The 17,783-nt window shown below is 41.4% G+C and overlaps 1 protein-coding gene and 1 long non-coding RNA gene across 2 annotated transcripts in view; one reads left to right on the forward strand and one right to left on the reverse strand.

Moving 5' to 3' along the window:
• LOC135510777 (actin-binding LIM protein 1-like) overlaps positions 1-17,783 on the reverse strand; it is a 160,874-nt gene that overhangs the window by 123,653 nt on the left and 19,438 nt on the right. The window lies entirely within an intron of this gene.
• On the forward strand, positions 868-16,968 carry LOC135510778 (uncharacterized). Its single transcript, XR_010451156.1, has 3 exons — positions 868-980; positions 15,171-15,400; positions 15,931-16,968. It is a non-coding gene; the product is annotated as an uncharacterized LOC135510778 (long non-coding RNA).

Raw genomic sequence — 17,783 nt, forward strand, 5'->3', positions numbered from 1 at the left:
GTTAGGTCAGAACGCTTGGATCAACCCTACTTTTCGTCCAGAGCATTGAATGTGCGCTTTGGGACTTCAGAGTGCGAAACGCTCTGAATTTACAAACGGCCAATCTAACAATGCTCTGAGTTTACCAATGCCCAGAGCACAATCTGACATTCCAGATTAAATTCATTAACACACCCATAGTATAAGCCAGCCTTTAGGCTTCAAATCTTTGGTTGTTTAGTACATAGCCTCACAAAGCTTAACTTCTTCGATATCGGGGGCGCACTTTTAATTTTTGGATAAAAAAACGTTCCCATTTTAAACAAGATATTTTGTCACGAAAAGATGCTCGACTATGCATATCATTGACAGCTTTGGAAAGAAAACACTGACTTCTCTAAAACTGTGAAGATATTGTCTGTGAGTGCCCCAGCACTAATGCTACAGGCAAAACCAAGATTAAATTTCATACAGGAAATGCCCCAGATTTTGAATTCGCTGTGTTCCAATGTCTCCTTATATGGCTGTGAATGTGCCAGGATTGAGCCTACACTGTCTGTTGTTTCCCCAAGGTGTCTGCAGCATTGTGACATATTTGTAGGCATATCATTGGAAGATTGACCATAAGAGACCACATTTACCAGGTGTCCGCTTGGGGTCCTCCGTCGAAATTATTGCTCAATCTCCAGCTGCGTCCACTTTTCCATTAGGTTCAGAGGAGAAAGGCAACTACCACAAATGATTTATCATCAAATAGATATGTGAAAAACACCTTGAGGATTGATTCTAAACAACGTTTGCCATGTTTCTGTCGATATTATGGAGTTAATTTGGAAAAAAGTTTGGCGTTGTAATGACTGAATTTTCTTTTTTTTTTCTTAGCCAAACGTGATGAACAAAACGGAGCGGTTTCTCCTACACAAATAATATTTTGGGAAAAACTGAACATTTGCTATCTAACTGAGAGTCTTCTCATTGAAAACATCCGAAGTTCTTCAAAGGTAAATGATTTTATTTGAATGCTTTTCTTGTTTTTGTGAAAATGTTGCCTGCTGAATGCTAGGTTTAATGCTATGCTAGCTATCAATACTCTTATACAAATGCTTGTGTAGCTATGGTTGAAAAGCATATTTTGACAATCTGAGATGACAGTGTTGTTAACAAAAGGCTAAGCTTGTGAGCCAATATATTAATTTCATTTCATTTGCGATTTTCATGAATAGTTAACGTTGCATTATGCTAATGAGCTTGAGGCTATGATTACGCTCCCGGATACGGGATTGCTCGATGCTAGAGGTTAAGAGGGTGTGAATGATTCTGAATGGGTGTAGACAAAGAATAGCTCTCCAGTAGGTACCAAAACATTCAAGGACCATTTTCTCAAAGTTGATTAACTTTCAAAGCAGAATTACTTTCCCATTGTTGCTCAACTGTAGTGTATGACATACCATTTTCTATCTGTGAGTCTACTTTTATCCAATGCAAAAAACAACATTTCAAATTTTGTAACATAAGACTGAATCTATGGCAGACAAGAGGATGGTCAAACATACCATTCCCCTACTGGAGTATCCCCAGCATCATTCAGGCTGAGATAACATTCCAATTAGTCAATGGGTCTCGTTGGCATGCATGCCGCATCTCCTGAATGTCTGCACCCAACTGTTGTAGAATTTGATACTGATCACCACACATTGAAAAGCTGACATAATTACAAGAGTAGGGGCTAAAGATACAAAATCCTTCAAGGAACCTTGAACCCCAAAATATCTAATTCCGATGCCTGAGCCCACTTGTTTTTCTTAGAGCAGATTACACTAGCCACAAAAATATGTTTACACACCCATCCATTTCATATATGGGAGACATTAGGGATATGAGAAAACATGGTTGTATTATGTTCTACCTTGGGTAGGGGTATCAACAACAACAAAAAGAAGACTATGGCAGTATTGTCAGCAGCACCTGTCTTATTACTAAAGAAATTTAGGTAATTTTTTGTTCAAATTAAATGTTCACCGCTCTGAAAGCTTATTATTGCTGCAGCTTAATTTCAATTAAAGTCACGTTTGCAATCATATCACGTGGAACAATGCACTGGAACTCTGTCAGGGTGGAATAGTCCATTATTATTAACCAGTCTGTGGGTGATTAATGACACCTGTTTCTACCATTATGAGAAAACCTATATAATATATGTATAGAAATACATTATTGATCTATTAGGAATTATTATTGGGCTCTATAGAGTCATTTCTTTTTTTTGGTCCTTTTTTGTCAACAATGTGGCCTCATTAACCTGGGCACAGTGGCCAGGCACTGTTCGGATGCTGGACATATTTTGCAGTAGACGAACGTGCACAGGTAATCTACTTAACCTACTTTTTGAGGTTATTTGTTTGACAATCAGATGAAAACTTCATGACTGGTTGTGATCAAGACACATTTAAAAAGTAATACATTTTTACAGTTAAATTACATATTTACTTGGTCCATTTAAAAATCTAGAGACCCACGAGTTTCAAGGTATGATTCACACGCTGGCTGGCTCTTTTAAGTGAATTTACTGATGTATGCTAATACCCTCATGTAAATCCTGACCTTGAATGCAAACACAAACAAAACTTTTGGAATTGATTTATGATTTATTTGAACAGGGAAATGTACCATGCCTAAACTGGAGCATTTAATTCGTTGAACTATCATAACTATATCGAATTAATCCACCTTGCATCAATTAAGGTTCAAAATGTTATGGCCCCCCTAAACTGGGTCTGTGCCCCACCTTGGCCACTGCATTCAAAATGTTCTGGACACGCCACTGGTTGGGGAGCCTCGAGCTGAGAATCTTTTTTTTTTAAATGCCCAGCTCATGAGGCCTCTTGATGATGGGATGTGAGGTCTGAAGCAATTGCCTCTTCCACCCCTGATTTATTAAAATAACCCAACACAAATTGGGATTAATTCTAATCCTGCTCTTAATTAAAGTGCAGCTATTGGATCTCTATCTATCTTTGGACATTGATGGGGGGTTAGCTTCTGATAGTATAATGTATTACAAAACAGAGATGATAGTCATGTGATAAGAGCGAGTTAGTTATCATGCACATCTTACAATCTAAGGTACATCCCAAATGGCATCCAAACAGCACTACATACCTATTGACCCTGGTCAAAAACAGTGAACTATATAGAGAATAGGCTTCCATTTGGGGCATCCATCTTTAAACAACCAGTTTACAACCTGACCATGACATAAAATAAGTCATAATGATGTCATTGCAACTTTTCCAACCCCCGCTGTGGCTAGATGTTCATACTAAGTATAAGAAAACGCTGTCCACCACGGAGGATGGACCAACGATCTATTATTTTCAACTGGTCAACTTCAAGTAGTGCACTATATAGGGAATAGGTTTCCATTTGGGATATAGCCCATATCTCACAGCCTGACGTGCAGTCAATGGATGAATAAGGTCTGGAAAGTCCTCATCCACACTGTAATCCTGATGTAAACCACCATGTTGGTTCCTTACTTGGCAGACTGTGGCCCCTTTCCCTGCATAAGTTTTATATTACATAAATTCCGAGAAGACAGCAATACATTTTGGACTTTGCAATAACACTTTTTTGGAGTAAATAAGATATGATTGCGTAACACACCACAAACATGGATGTACACACACACACACACACACACACACACACACACACACACACACACACACACACACACACACACACACACACACACACACACACACCAGTGCCTGAAGTGGTATAATTACTCACTTTCAATACAATTAAAATGAAGTAATCTCAATCTCTGTGCAACACCTTATCAATTCACTTTAATAATCTGCTTTATCCGCCTACTCACAAACAACACTCTGAGCTTTGACTGATGCTGCACTTGGACCACAGCACTTAATGCTAATATCAAACCGTACTCAAAAAGTATGTAGAGCTAGTTGTATAACTCTGAAAAACAATGGCGAGTTCAAAGTGACTAATGAAGAGTAAAGAGATTAATAGATACATGCAGGCAAGCAGGCTGGCAGGCAGACACAAAGACAGACAGACCAGTGGACAGACAGACAGATAGATAGACACCAACAGACAGACAGATTTTCCCTGCCAGGACCTCCTACCCCATACCATAGTCCTACCTGGTGCCAGATCGATAAGTCTCTCACTCAGGTAATAGTCGTTAGGGTTGAGGTACGGCAGCTGCTGCATGTACACTTTGGGAATGAGGTAGAGCACCTCAGCCACTTGACCGTCCTCAATGATGGACATGCGCTTGACTGAGTTTTTATGTTTGATGCGGGTGAGGCGGTCCACTGTGTGGCTACGGTTGGAGCTACACAGCTTGCCCAGGCTGTTGAGGGTGGGCATGTTGCCCGGTTCCCCCTCAGCCTTCCCACAGAGCAGGGTACAACACTCTAAATACAACTCAGCCAGAATCCTAGGATGGCTTTCAGCTCTACCAGGACACTTCAATCCTCCAGTGCAGAGGGACTTCGACAAAAATGTGGGGACAGGCCTCTAAAATCTCAGAGCTGTGAACATGTCAGACATCCACCATCACGGGTCATGTAAAGATCCAAAGAGAGAGCGTGATGCAGATTTCCAAAGGAATCTCCTCCTGTAGATCTCCTTCAAGTGGACATCCCAGACCACCAGAGCAGAGGTGACTCTTCAAGAATGGAACCTGTATCAAAGGCTTCAGGGTCGAGGTCAAGACAGCAAACAGCACAGAGCACTGACCACATAGCATAGCCTAAAGGTATACAGCAGAACAGTGTAGGGGTAAAGAGGCTTACACTGTGTCTTCCACCCAGCCAGATCAGCCAGCTTCTTCCCCCTCTTCACTAAGCAGCTTAGGGCTGACGTAGACTCCATGATTATCTTCAGGGTGGGGTTAGGTGACCTGGGTACACTGCAAAGGGGTCGCCGTGAATTTGACAGTAATTTATACCTACTGTAATCTACAACACAGTACAATACAGTAAACTGGACTGTATTATACTGTACTAAAGTAAATGCTACGGTACTCGTAGTGAATTAACAAATTAACTGATTAAATTCATTGACGGGAGATGGGGTTTGTGTTTCACAGTATTTTACTGTAATAACATTGGATTGGTGCAAGCAGGTTGGCTGCTACACTGTAAAACAAATCTAGTTGTTTTTACGGTCATTTATTCTTATTGTAATCTTTGGTACCGTTTTTTTGCGGTAACTGCGCTGTTAAAACTTTTCTGTAAGTTTACGTTACACTACCGGCTACTGGTTACTGTGAAAATACTTTTTTTTTACTGCTGAGTGCTAATTAATTGGGACTATACATCACAAAGGATTTGAACTCACTTGAATGTCCTGCTGCGCCACCAGGTCAGTGACAATACAATAGAAAAATACACGGTTTTAAATGACCCTTCCCCCGCTATCTGAGATACCTACTGCAGCCTTATCCTCCACCTACAACACCCGTTCTTCCAGTCACATTTTGTTAAAGGTCCCCAAAGCACACACATCCCTGGGTCGCTCCGCTGCAGCTAGCGACTGGAACGAGCTGCAAAAAACACTCAAAGTGGAATGTTTTATCTCCATCTCTTCATTCAAAGACTCAATCAAGGACCCTCTTCCTGACAGTTGTGTTGCTGCTTCACGTGATGTAGTGTTGTCTCTACCTTCTTGCCCTTTGCTCTGTTGTCTGTGCCCAATAATGTTTGTACCATGTGTTGTGCTGCTACCATGTTGTGCAGCTGCCATGTTGTGTTGCTACCATGTTGTTGTCATGTTGTGTTGCTAACATGCTGTGTTGTTATGTGTTGCTGCCATGCTATGTTGTTGTCTTAGGTCTCCCTTTATGTAGTGTTGTGGTGTCTCTCTTGTGTGATGTGTGTTTTGTCCTAAAAAATATATATTTTTTAAATCCTATCCCCTGTCCCGACCTTTTGGGAGGTCTTGTAAATAAGAATTTGTTCTTAGCTGACTTGCCTGGTTAAATGAAGGTTAAATAAATAAATAAATCTAATAAAAATCCTCTCCTTTTCTTCCATGCCAGCTGAAGACCTAGCTAGTCAGTAACTAGCTAACACCAAACACAGATGAAAGGGGAGACATATAAGTATCTATGCCAAAGATGAATAGTGTAACCTTTTATTATACATTATATATTCAATAGTATGTGGACACCCCTTCAAATTAGTGGATTCGGATATTTCAGCCACACCCGTTGCTGACAGGTGTATCAAAATCGAGCACATAGCCATGCAATCTCCATAGCCAAACATTGGCAGTAGAATGGCCATACTGAAGAGCTGTGACTTTCAACTTGGCACCGTCATAGGATGCCACCTTTCCAACAAGTCAGTTCATCAAATTTCTGCCCTGCAAGAGCTGCCCCAGTCAACTGTAAGTGCTGTTATTGTGAAGTGGAAATGTCTAGCAGCAACAACGGCACAACCGTGAAGTGGTAGGCCACACAAGCTCACAGAACGGGACTGCCGAGTGCTGAAGCCCTTAGCTCGTAAAAAATAGTCTGTCCTTGGTTGCAATACTCTTTACCGAGTTCCGAACAGCTTCATGAAATGGGTTTCCATGGCCGAGAAGCTGCATACAATCCTAAGATCACCATGCGCAATGCCAAGCGTCAGCTAGAGCTGTCAATGGACCCTGGAGCAGTGGAAACACATTCTCTGGAGTGAAGAATCACGCTTCACCATCTGACAGTCCAATGTACGAATCTGAGTTGGGCAGATGCCACGAGAACGCTAACTGCCCTAATGCATAGTTAAAACTGTAAAGTTTGGAGGAATAATGGTCTGGGGCGTTTTTATGGTTTGGGCTAGGCTCCTTAGCTCTAGTAAAGGGAAATCTTAATACTACCGCATACAATGGCATTCCAGATTATTCTGTGCCTCCAACTTTGTGGCAACAGTTTGGGGAAGGCCCTTTCCTGTTTCAGCATGACAATGACCCCATGCAGAAAGTGAGGTCCATACAGAAATGGTTTGCTTATATCAACCCCATTGAACATATTTGGGATGAATTGGTATGCCAACTGCGAGCCAGGCCTAATCGCCGAACATCAGTGCCAACCTCAGTAATGCTCTTGTGGCTGAATGCAAGTTCCCACAGCAATGTTCCAACATCTAGTGAAAAACCATCAGAAAAGAGTGGAGGCTGTTATAGCAGTAAAGGGGGGACGAACTCCATATTAATGCCCATGAATTTGGAATGAAATGTTCAATGAGCAGAGGTCCACATACTTTTGGCCATCTAGTGTATTTGCTGACACCCGGCAGTCAGATTCTGGCACTAGCAGAGTAGCTATCTAGCTGTATACTGTAAACCACACCCTTCCAAAAACACACCTTCTGATATTGGTTACAAGGTGCTACTTATTTAAATTAGGTAAGAGAATATTATGTTACCATTGGTGTATTAAAATGAGAGTTAGGGTGATGTCACCCTATCCCCTTATTAATCCCGCCTTCTAAATCGAAGTGTTTTACATGGGGAATAGACCAGAAACTTTATGATCACACTTTATCAATGTACAAGCAACAGTAATTTGTCATACTGTGGTCATCATATTTTGATCTGGTTTCATTCAAATACAGTATCATCCAATTTCATGAAAAACACGATTTTGAGTGTTCATGACCTTTAAGTCCTACCCATGCCCACAACGTTCAGGCCCTATCTAGATTCCTTCTGCCAAATTCAAGCCCCGGCTTTGCCCAAAATCAGAAATAACTTCCTCCATTAGTAAATCCATTAGTTGCTCCTCTCTGTCTGTCACTCACACCCTGCGTGCAGCTCGCTCTGCATGCACTCTGCTCATGGTGTCTCTGAGTCTGTGAGTGTCTATAGCAATGGTTCCGTTTGAGCTGCTATGCTCAATGAAGAGACATGAGAGAGCAGTTAGCTGTTAGCTACTTTTCATCACTCCAAACCCAAAACCCATAATGTTTTACAGTACAATTCAAAATACAGCAATCTTTTCACCGCCCACAACGTTTTCCCACAATGCACCATAACTTAGTGTTCTGCAGTAAAAGGTTTCACACCATTTTACTTTTGAAATTACACAAATGTACTATATTAATGACAGTTTTCCTTTACAATGTATGTCATTGTCAACCTCGATGGCTCTCATACCTGATGGGTGCTCTGGGACAGCGACGTTAAAAAGAGAAAGCGACTGGTCGACTGCCACTGGTCGTAATAATTCACTGGGAACAGATCACTTCAACAAGATTAGTAATTGCGTCATGCTTTTGTTGTGATTTTTCTCTCATACTTAGATTTTTTGTTATAGTTTCAGATTTTTACATAACTCATCAATGGCTGACTCTGTTGTTCACAGTCACATCGGTCCAATTAAGGTTGTGAAATTGTGACGTCTACAATATTAGAACAGAACTAAATCCTATTTCCAATGCCAATCTTGTCTATTACACTTTAGAGAATATACCATTAAACAAATCGTTATTGTCTGTTTAGTAAGCTCTCATAAGCACTACATAAATGGGTAACAAATCACCTATAACCATTTGTCATACTCTCTAAAGGATTAATAAATGTGGCATAACTGTGTGACATAACCACCCGTGTCAAATGTATATAGTCAAGACATACCTATTTTAGAGTAAAAAACAATGTAATATAATAGAATAAACTATAATATTTTTCCAAATGAAAAAAGTAGGAAGTGCGAAGTGATGTAAATCTCGTACCTGGAACAGCTATTCTCAAATGATGATAATTTAAAACGTGGCTCAATTTGGCGAGTTTAAATACTTTTTTCAGAGTTACAAATAAAAATCTCTTCTTTTCGATATACAGACTTTCGCTTTAATTTATTCAGATGATAAGTTGAATATTTGAATCAGCTGTGTATTACTAGGGCAAAAACCAAAACGTGCACCCCTCGGGGTTCCGAGGACCAAGTTTGGGAAACCCTGGCCTAGCCCTAGGCTAACATATCGTGAATGGCACTAGCAGTTTGCAAAGTAGCCTATGCGGACAATAGATAGGATGCAATTATTCCAAAACTGCAGCTCGTTGTTGGAACACATGCAGTGGGGCAAAAAAAGTATTTAGTCAGCCAACAATTGTGCAAGTTCTCCCACTTAAAAAGATGAGAGGCCTGTATTTCATCATAGGTATACTTCAACTATGACAGACAAAATGAGAGAACATCACATTGTAGGATTTTTAATGAATTTATTTGCAAATTATGGTGGATAATAAGTATTTGGTCAATAACAAAAGTTTAAGACATTGTTATATACCCTTTCTTGGCAATGACAGAGGTCAAACATTTTCTGTAAGTCTTCACAAGGTTATCACACACTGTTGCTGGTATTTTGGCCCATTCCTCCATGCAGATCTCCTCTAGACCAGTGATGATTGGGGCTGTTGCTGGGCAACACGGACTGTCAACTCCCTCCAAAGATTTTCTATGGGGTTGAGATCTGGAGACTGGCTAGGCCACTCCAGGACCTTGAAATGCTTCTTATGAAGCCACTCCTTTGTTGCCCGGGCGGTGTGTTTGGGATCATTGTCATGCTGAAAGACCCAGCCACATTTCATCTTCAATGCCCTTGCTGATGGAAGGAGGTTTTCACTCAAAATCTCACGATACATGGCCCCATTCATTCTTTCCTTTACACGGATAATTCGTCCTGGTCCCTTTGCGGAAAAACAGCCCCAAAGCATGATGTTTCCACCCCCATTCCACCCCCAACTCAGCATTCTTTGTCCTCCAAACACAACGAGTTGAGTTTTTACCAAAAAGTTATATTTTGTTTTTATCTGACCATATGACATTCTCCCAATCTTCTTCTGGATCATCCAAATGCTCTCTAGCAAACTTCAGACGGGCCTTGACATGTACTGGTTAAGCAGGGGGACACGTCTGGCACTGCAGGATTTGAGTCCCTGGCAGCGTAGTGTGTTACTGGTGGTAGGTTTTGTTACTTTGGTCCCAGCTCTCTGCAGGTCATTCACTAGATCCCCCCGTGTGGTTCTGGGATTTTTGCTCACCGTTCTTGTGATCATTTTGACCACACGGGGTGAGATCTTGCATGGAGCCCAAGATCGAGGGAGATTATCAGTGGTCTTGTATGTCTTCCATTTCCTAATAATTGCTCCCACAGTTGATTTCTTCAAACCAAGCTGCTTACCTATTGCAGATTCAATCTTCCCAGCCTGGTGCAGGTCTACAATTTTGTTTCTGGTGTCCTTTGACAGCTCTTTGGTCTTGGCCATAGTGGAGTTTGGAGTGTGACTGTTTGAGGTTGTGGACAGGTGTCTTTTATACTGATAACAAGTTCAAACAGGTGCCATTACTACAGGTAATGAGCAGAGGACAGAGGAGCCTCTTAAAGAGTTACAGGTCTGTGAGAGCCAGAAATCTTGCTTGTTTGTTGGTGACCAAATACTTATTTTCCACCATCATTTGCAAAACAATTCATTACAAATCCTACAATGTGATTTTCTGGATTTTTTTTCCAATTTTTTTCTGTCAGAGTTGAAGTGTACCTATGATGTAAATTACAGGCCTCTCTCATCTTTTAAGTGGGAGAACTTGCACAATTGGTGGCTGACTAATTACCTTTTTGCCCCACTGTATTTTCCTACTTCAATCAACCAGTTCAGGTAATCCCAAACTGGGGTACGCGCAATGCCGACGGCGGTACGCCAAATAAAAATGTGATTCACATTTTAAAATATGCATATTTTTTTTTTATAAAAAATTCTTCACATTTTCAAACAGTCCATTTTATATTTTCCAACGGGTGAGGTTTTTTCTCGACATTTGACATTTAACAATGTCAAATACATGTAGCCTATTCGAATAACTAACATCTTATCACATTTACCTTCAATCTCTCGTGGGAATTCCACTAACGGTCCGTATGTAGCCAAACGTAGCTGCTCCTTATTCCGTTTGCCCGAAAATGGATAAATGGTTAAAAAAGTAAGGCCGCATCTATAGAGACACATACCAACTCTACTGATAGTACTGCTACTACAAGCAGTACTACACCTGCACCTGTCGACGACACAAATTGCTGTGCTTCCACGAGCACATCCAATGCTAGCATCAGTAATTCTATATTTGTTGTTAGCCCAGCTAGCATGGACACTGACAGTTGTGAATCTGATGCAGCCGAAGAGCTACTGTCCCCTTACCCAGGAAACACTGAACAACAGACAGGGACGTTGGGACATCAACGAGGCGCAAATATGATGAGAACCTTATTGATTTGGGGTTCACTTATATTGGGAGTAGTGTCTTTCCTCAGCCACAGCGTGTTATATGTGCAAAAGTACTATCTCACAACTCGATGAAACCTTCACTCTTGCGCAGACAGTTAGAAACAAAACATGCCCATTTGAAAAATAATACATTTTTTGAGCGACAATTAAGACGACTTTTGAGTAGTAAGACATGTATAAAAGCAACAGATACCATTAATAAGAAGGGGCTAGAAGAGTCTTATATGGTGAGCTACTGAGTGACTAGGACAGGCAAGCCCCATACTATTGTGGAGGACTTAATTCTTCCTGCTGCCTCGGATATGACTGGGACAATCCTGGTGGAAAAGGCCAAAAAAACTAAACAGACAATGACTTCATCAAACAACATTGTTTCACGACGCATCACTGACATGGCAGGAGATGTTTTGAAACAATTACTGCTTCACATACAAGCCCGTGAATTATATGCGTTACAGCTGGATGAGTCAACTGATGAGGCGGATCTGGCACACCTCCTGGTATATGTCCGTTACGTTTATGAGGGTGTCAATTAAGAAAAACATCCTCTTCTGCAAACCACTGGGAACCAGGACAACATGAGAGGATATTTTTTAAGTGTTGGACAGCTTTGTGACATCAAATGGAATTTGGTGGTCAAGATGAGTTGGTATCTGTACTGATGGTGCAAAAGTCATGACAGGGAGACATAGTGGAGTGGTAACGCGTATGCAAGCAGTTGCTCCCAACGCAACTTGGGTACACTGCAGCATCCACCGAGAGGCTCTTCCTGCCAAAGGAATTCCTTACAGCTTGAAGTACATTTTGGACACTACAGTGAAAATGGTTAACTTTGCTAAAGCAAGGCCCCTGAACTCTTGTGAATTTTCTGCACTATGCAATGATATGGGAAGCAACCATGTAACGCTTTTACAAGATACAGAAGTGCACTGGTTATCAAGGAGCAAAGTATTGACACGTTTTTTTTAAATTGAGAGACAAGATTAAAGTTTTCTTTATTTTTCACTTGTCTGACCGCTTGCATGATGACGAGTTTCTCACACAACTGGCCTATCTGGGTGATGTTTTTTCTTGCCTGAATGATCTGTATCGATGATCACAGGGACTCCCTGCAACTATATTCAATGTGCAGGACAGAATTGAGGCTTTGATTAAAAAGTTGGAGCTCTTCTCTGTCTGCATTAACAAGGACAACACACAGGTCTTTCCATCATTGTATGATTTTTGTGTGCAAATGAACTCAAGCTTACGGACAATGACAAATGTGATATAGCGAAGCAGCTGAGTGAGTTGGGTGTGCAATTATGCAGGTACTTTCCCGAAACGGACGACACAAACAACTGGATTCGTTATCCCTTTCATGCCCTACCTCCAGTCCACTTACTGATATCTGAACAAGAGAGCCTCATCGAAATTGCAACAAGCGGTTCTGTGAAAATGTCATTTCATCAGGAACCTTCGCGCCGTCGCTGCCTCTCTCACCTCTCTCAAGGGTGGGCCTCGTAGGCTGGTGTGGTCTCCAGCAGCCGACGAGGCTTTTCGTCTCCTCAAGGGGCATTTCACCTTCGCCTCCTTGCTAAAACACCAAGATCCCACACTACCTTTTGTGGTTAAAGTAGATGCATCGGAGGTGGGCGTGGGGGCAGTTTTGTCACAAAGACAGGGTAACCCTTTGAAATTGTATCCTCCACAGAGAGGAATTATGATGTTGGATCTCCTGGCGGGGAAGTTAGCGTTAGAGGAGCCTAGAGTACAACCATCGTAACCTAGAGTACATACGGACAGCGAGGAGACAGAAGCCAGGTGGGCACTTTTCTTCACCAGGTTCGAAGAACATCAAGGCCGATGCCCTGTCCCTTATCTACGATTCGGGAGAGGTTCCTATCCAGAGGGCACCCACTCGCTTATGTTCACTCACCAGTTGGTATTGTTTTTGTTTACCAGCTTGTAGCCACATGGATTTGTCTCGTTCTTGTTTTTTTGTTTTATTAAACGTTGAACCTGCTTCCCGACTCACCACTTCATTATTAACCCTTTTAGCTAACCCTTTCACCTAACTCCTGACCTTAACCCTAACGCCTATCTACCATTAGCGTTAGCCACCTAGCTAATGTTAGTAACATGAAATTGGAATCCGTAACATATTATACATTTTGTAAATTCGTAACATATCATACGAAATGGATGATGGACATCCACAAATGAATGCATACCATACTAAAGGTAATATATGATACTAAATGGAGTGAATAATACAAAATGCTAACTGAATGAAAACATTTTAACAATATGATTTAACTGATTGATGTTGGGAAAATAGATGGCAAAAGCAGAATGGTATTAAATGCCTGTAAACAGCTTGGGGGGATTTCTTTTGGACACATTTAATCATGTAATATTAGGCCTGCGGTCAAGTTGGATCACAGTCTGTCACATGCCGTGATCAATATGGTTCGTACAGGCAAAATTAAATGACACTATTTTCTTGTGGTGCAAGCAGCTCAAATAATATGTAACAACAGCCTGATATGAAACAAGGATGCAAACGTAACAGCACAATAAAATGGATAAACCATTTTATTTTGCAGGTGACTTTTCATTTTAAACACCGTCGTTGCAACTCGGCCTTTCTAACTGCACTGAACCAAAACAGTGGCATTTGGGAGGGAAGCAAAACCATTCATCTTGTGGCAACGGAGGTGCAAAATGCAATCTGTAAACTATTATATCATATATAAAATGAATATATCTATTTTAATACAGACTAGATGGAAACATGACTAATAATTGAAGTTAACAAATGGATCATGATACTTTTCTGGTAAGAAAGTGGGGGTGCAAAAAAACAAAAATAGAGTTAGTAAGGACGCCTGTATCTTTGTAGTGACTGGGTGTATGGATACACCATCAAAAGTGTAATTAATAATTTTGTCATGCTCAAAGGGATATTCGGTGTCTGCTTTTCATTTGATAGGTGCCCTTCTTTGCAAGGCATTGGAAAACTACCCTGGTCTTTGTGGTTGGAACGGTGTTTGAAGTTCGCTGCTCAACTGATGGACCTGATGGGGTACAGATATGAGGCAGTCATTAAAAATATCATGTTAAAAACTAATATTACTATTTGTCCATGCAGCCAATTTTGACTTAAGCACATTTTTACTCTTTAACTTATTTAGTTAGACTTGCCATAAACAAAGGGGTTGATAATTATTGACTCAAGACAATTGTAACGGATTTCTTCCATCTCCTCCTCTGACGAAGAGGTGGAACAAGGATCGGACCAAAATGCAACGTGGTTCGTTAGATACATCTTTAATGACGAAGAACACGAACAAATACAAAACAACAACCGTCGAAAACCGAAACAGCCCTGACTGGTGCAACATAGACAGGAACAATCACCCACAAACACACAGTGAAACCCAGGCTACCTAAATATGGTTCCCAATCAGAGACAACGATAATCACCTGACTCTGATTGAGAACCGCCTCAGGCAGCCATAGACTAATCTATACACCCCACACAACCCCAAGACGAAACACACTACAAATAAACCCATGTCACACCCTGGCCTGACCCAATAAATGAAGATAACATAATAAATATAGACCAGGGCGTGACAACAATACAAATATCTAAAAACAATTCCACTTTGACATTATGGGGTGACAAATGTAAATGGCCAATGAACAAAAAATCTCAATTTAATACATTTTAAATTCAGGTTGTAACACAAGCAATTGTGGAAAAATTCAATACGGTTACAATTGGTAACATCATGTTTTAATGCTTTATGCACTGATAAAATATGTCATATCTATTATAGTTTTTTTGGGGACAGAAATTAATTGTCTATTTGTATGTCTTTGTTCTTCATGTATTTCAGATTCAATCTGCTGATGCCCAAAATGTCCCAGGTGTCCAGCAAGCCAAGGCCAGGAAATACTACAGTACTACGAGGGAGGCTGTTGTTATCTGCTTCTGTGGCTTCCTACATGACACACTAACACACCTGAGTGACCAGTCTGTCTGTCTGCAGAGGTCCACCATCACCATAACAGAAGCCCACAGCTCCTTGTGCTCAACACAGGCAGTACTTAAGAAGTACAAATCCAGGTATGTTTATTTAAGCTGCAATAAGAAATACTTACCTTAAGAGAATTAAGAGAAAGGATTAGGATTAGGATTAGTGTGAGTGAGTGAGTGAGTGAGTGAGTGAGTGAGTGAGTGAGTGAGTGAGTGAGTGAGTGAGTGTGTTGTAAAGGAAAGTGATTCTGAAAGGATGGTCAAATGAGCCTTTTCACATCAGAGAAGGGCCCGTGATGAAGGCCACAATGGCCAACAGATGGAATTTCGCTGGCCAGAGGTGACAGCAAGACCCTCGTCACATCACAGGACGAAATGCTCGGCAGGTTAGGCGAGAGTATGACTGACAGGTTCCAGGACGCCAAGTGTAGGGGTCCTGTGTGCCAACAAGCTGGTCAGATTCATCAGCTAGCCAGAGTCAGGAGATGAAGCAGTAGTTTACTTTATGTTTTGTATTACAGGGCAGTCAGGTTGGGTTTAGGTTCATGATCATATTTTTATAGTTTGAGAATTAAAACTGCATGATGCTTGTTGTAATGTAATGTATACAGTTATTCTAGATTTTGGAGACACTGAACTGGAAACCCTGGTGGACCACTTCCTGTCCTGGAGACCTCTGGCATACATGTTGAAAGGATCCCTGACCAGTGGACTGTCCTGGAGACCTCTGGCATCCATGTTGAAAGGATCCCTGACCAGTGGACTGTCCTGGAGACCTCTGGCATCCATGTTGAAAGGATCCCAACCAGTAGACTGTCCTGAAGGTGCTGTATGTACCAAGAGCTTCAGTCCCTGCAGAAGATGTCCTGGTTCCGTGTCTACATGAGCCATCAGCATTCCTGCCCTGATTTGCTGGCATTGGTTGTCCTAGTCGTGTCCATCCCCGCCTCCACAACTGAATGTGAAAGAGGTTTTAATACCATGAAACAGGTGAAAACCAATTGGCGGTCCAACCTAAAGCCTGATACAATATTAGATCTTCTTATGGTCCAGCTGTTCTCTCCAGAGATCAGGGAGTGTGATCCGATAAAAGCTGTGATGCTGTGGCTTCAGGACCGTGCAAATGGGGTGATTGCAGTAGAGAGTGAGGAGTCTGATGAGGAGGTTTAAGTTGATTAAAATGATTAAGCATCTGATAGGTTTACAAAACCTTCAAATGTACTTTTACATTTGATCCTTAAGTACATTTAATAGCAAATACTTCAGTAGAATTTTGAGTTCAAGACTTATTCAGTTGTATTCAGTCTGGGAAACTAAATCTAGCCACAGCCAAAATTAACCAGTATCTGATAAGTCTCTATTTTACCTGTATTTTATCAGGGTATTTCTACTCAAAGTACAGGATTTGTAGACCTGCTTTCCCTGTTTCCCCTTTGTATCAGTGTCCACTGCACTGCTTTCTCATAATTGTATCTTACCATTGTTGTTGCCCTGTTTTGACTTCTATGTAATCATATTCATTGGATCTGATATGTTTTGTTTATTTAATAGTGTGCCCACTGTTTGGCGTTTTTGGTCAACTACAGTCAACTACAGTTTTTAAACGAGTTCTACAAATAAACTTGATTTGATTAACCGTTGATCAATATATTAAAATAATTTGGTTTCAAATTTTGCTCTGGCCTCTTCTTTAAGTTTGTATTCAACATAATAACTTATTCACAATGAAATGTACTGAAATGAATGTATACGTGACTCAAAAAGGCAATTTATTATTTTGTCCGGTAAAAAATATGCTTGGCTGGTGGATTTTTTTATCTACCAGTCCCCTTGGCAGGTAGGCCAAAAAGTACATTTCAGACCCTGTCTGCCTCCAAGGGTTTGAGCGGGCAATCCCTTTTTGCTGGTGGGATCCCAAAGCCTCGCTGTTTTCATTTTAAACCAGCTCCCTCGGCAGAGAGGGCCCCCTTTAGTGCATCCACCATCGCCAAACACCCGACTGCCAAGTGGCAGAGTCGATGCATCTGCTCTCTCTGCTGGCCCGGCTGTTTCCAACAATAACACATCAGCTCCCTCTACTGGCCCAGTGATGCAGGTTCCCAACGATTCCGGTGCTGCTCCCCCTGCAGCCAACACAGCAATGTCTACACTGTGTGTAGAATACATTTAGAACACCTTCCAGATATCGAGTTGCAACAGCCCGCCCCCTTTTTCCCTCCAAACAGACTCAATTCTTCGGGGCATGGACTCTACAAGGTGTCGAAAGGGTTCCACAGGCATGTTGGTCCATGTTGACTCCATTGCTTCCCACAGTTGTGTCACGTTGGCTGGATGTCCTTTGGTTTCTTGATACAAACGGGAAACTGTTGAGCATGAAAAACCCTGCAGTGTTGCAGTCCTTGACACAAAACTGGTGCGCCTGTCACCTTCTACCGCACCCCGTTCAAAGGCACTTAAGTATTTTGTCTCTTCG

The sequence above is a fragment of the Oncorhynchus masou genome, chromosome 23 (genome assembly GCF_036934945.1).
Source record: "Oncorhynchus masou masou isolate Uvic2021 chromosome 23, UVic_Omas_1.1, whole genome shotgun sequence".
NCBI lineage: Eukaryota > Metazoa > Chordata > Actinopteri > Salmoniformes > Salmonidae > Oncorhynchus > Oncorhynchus masou.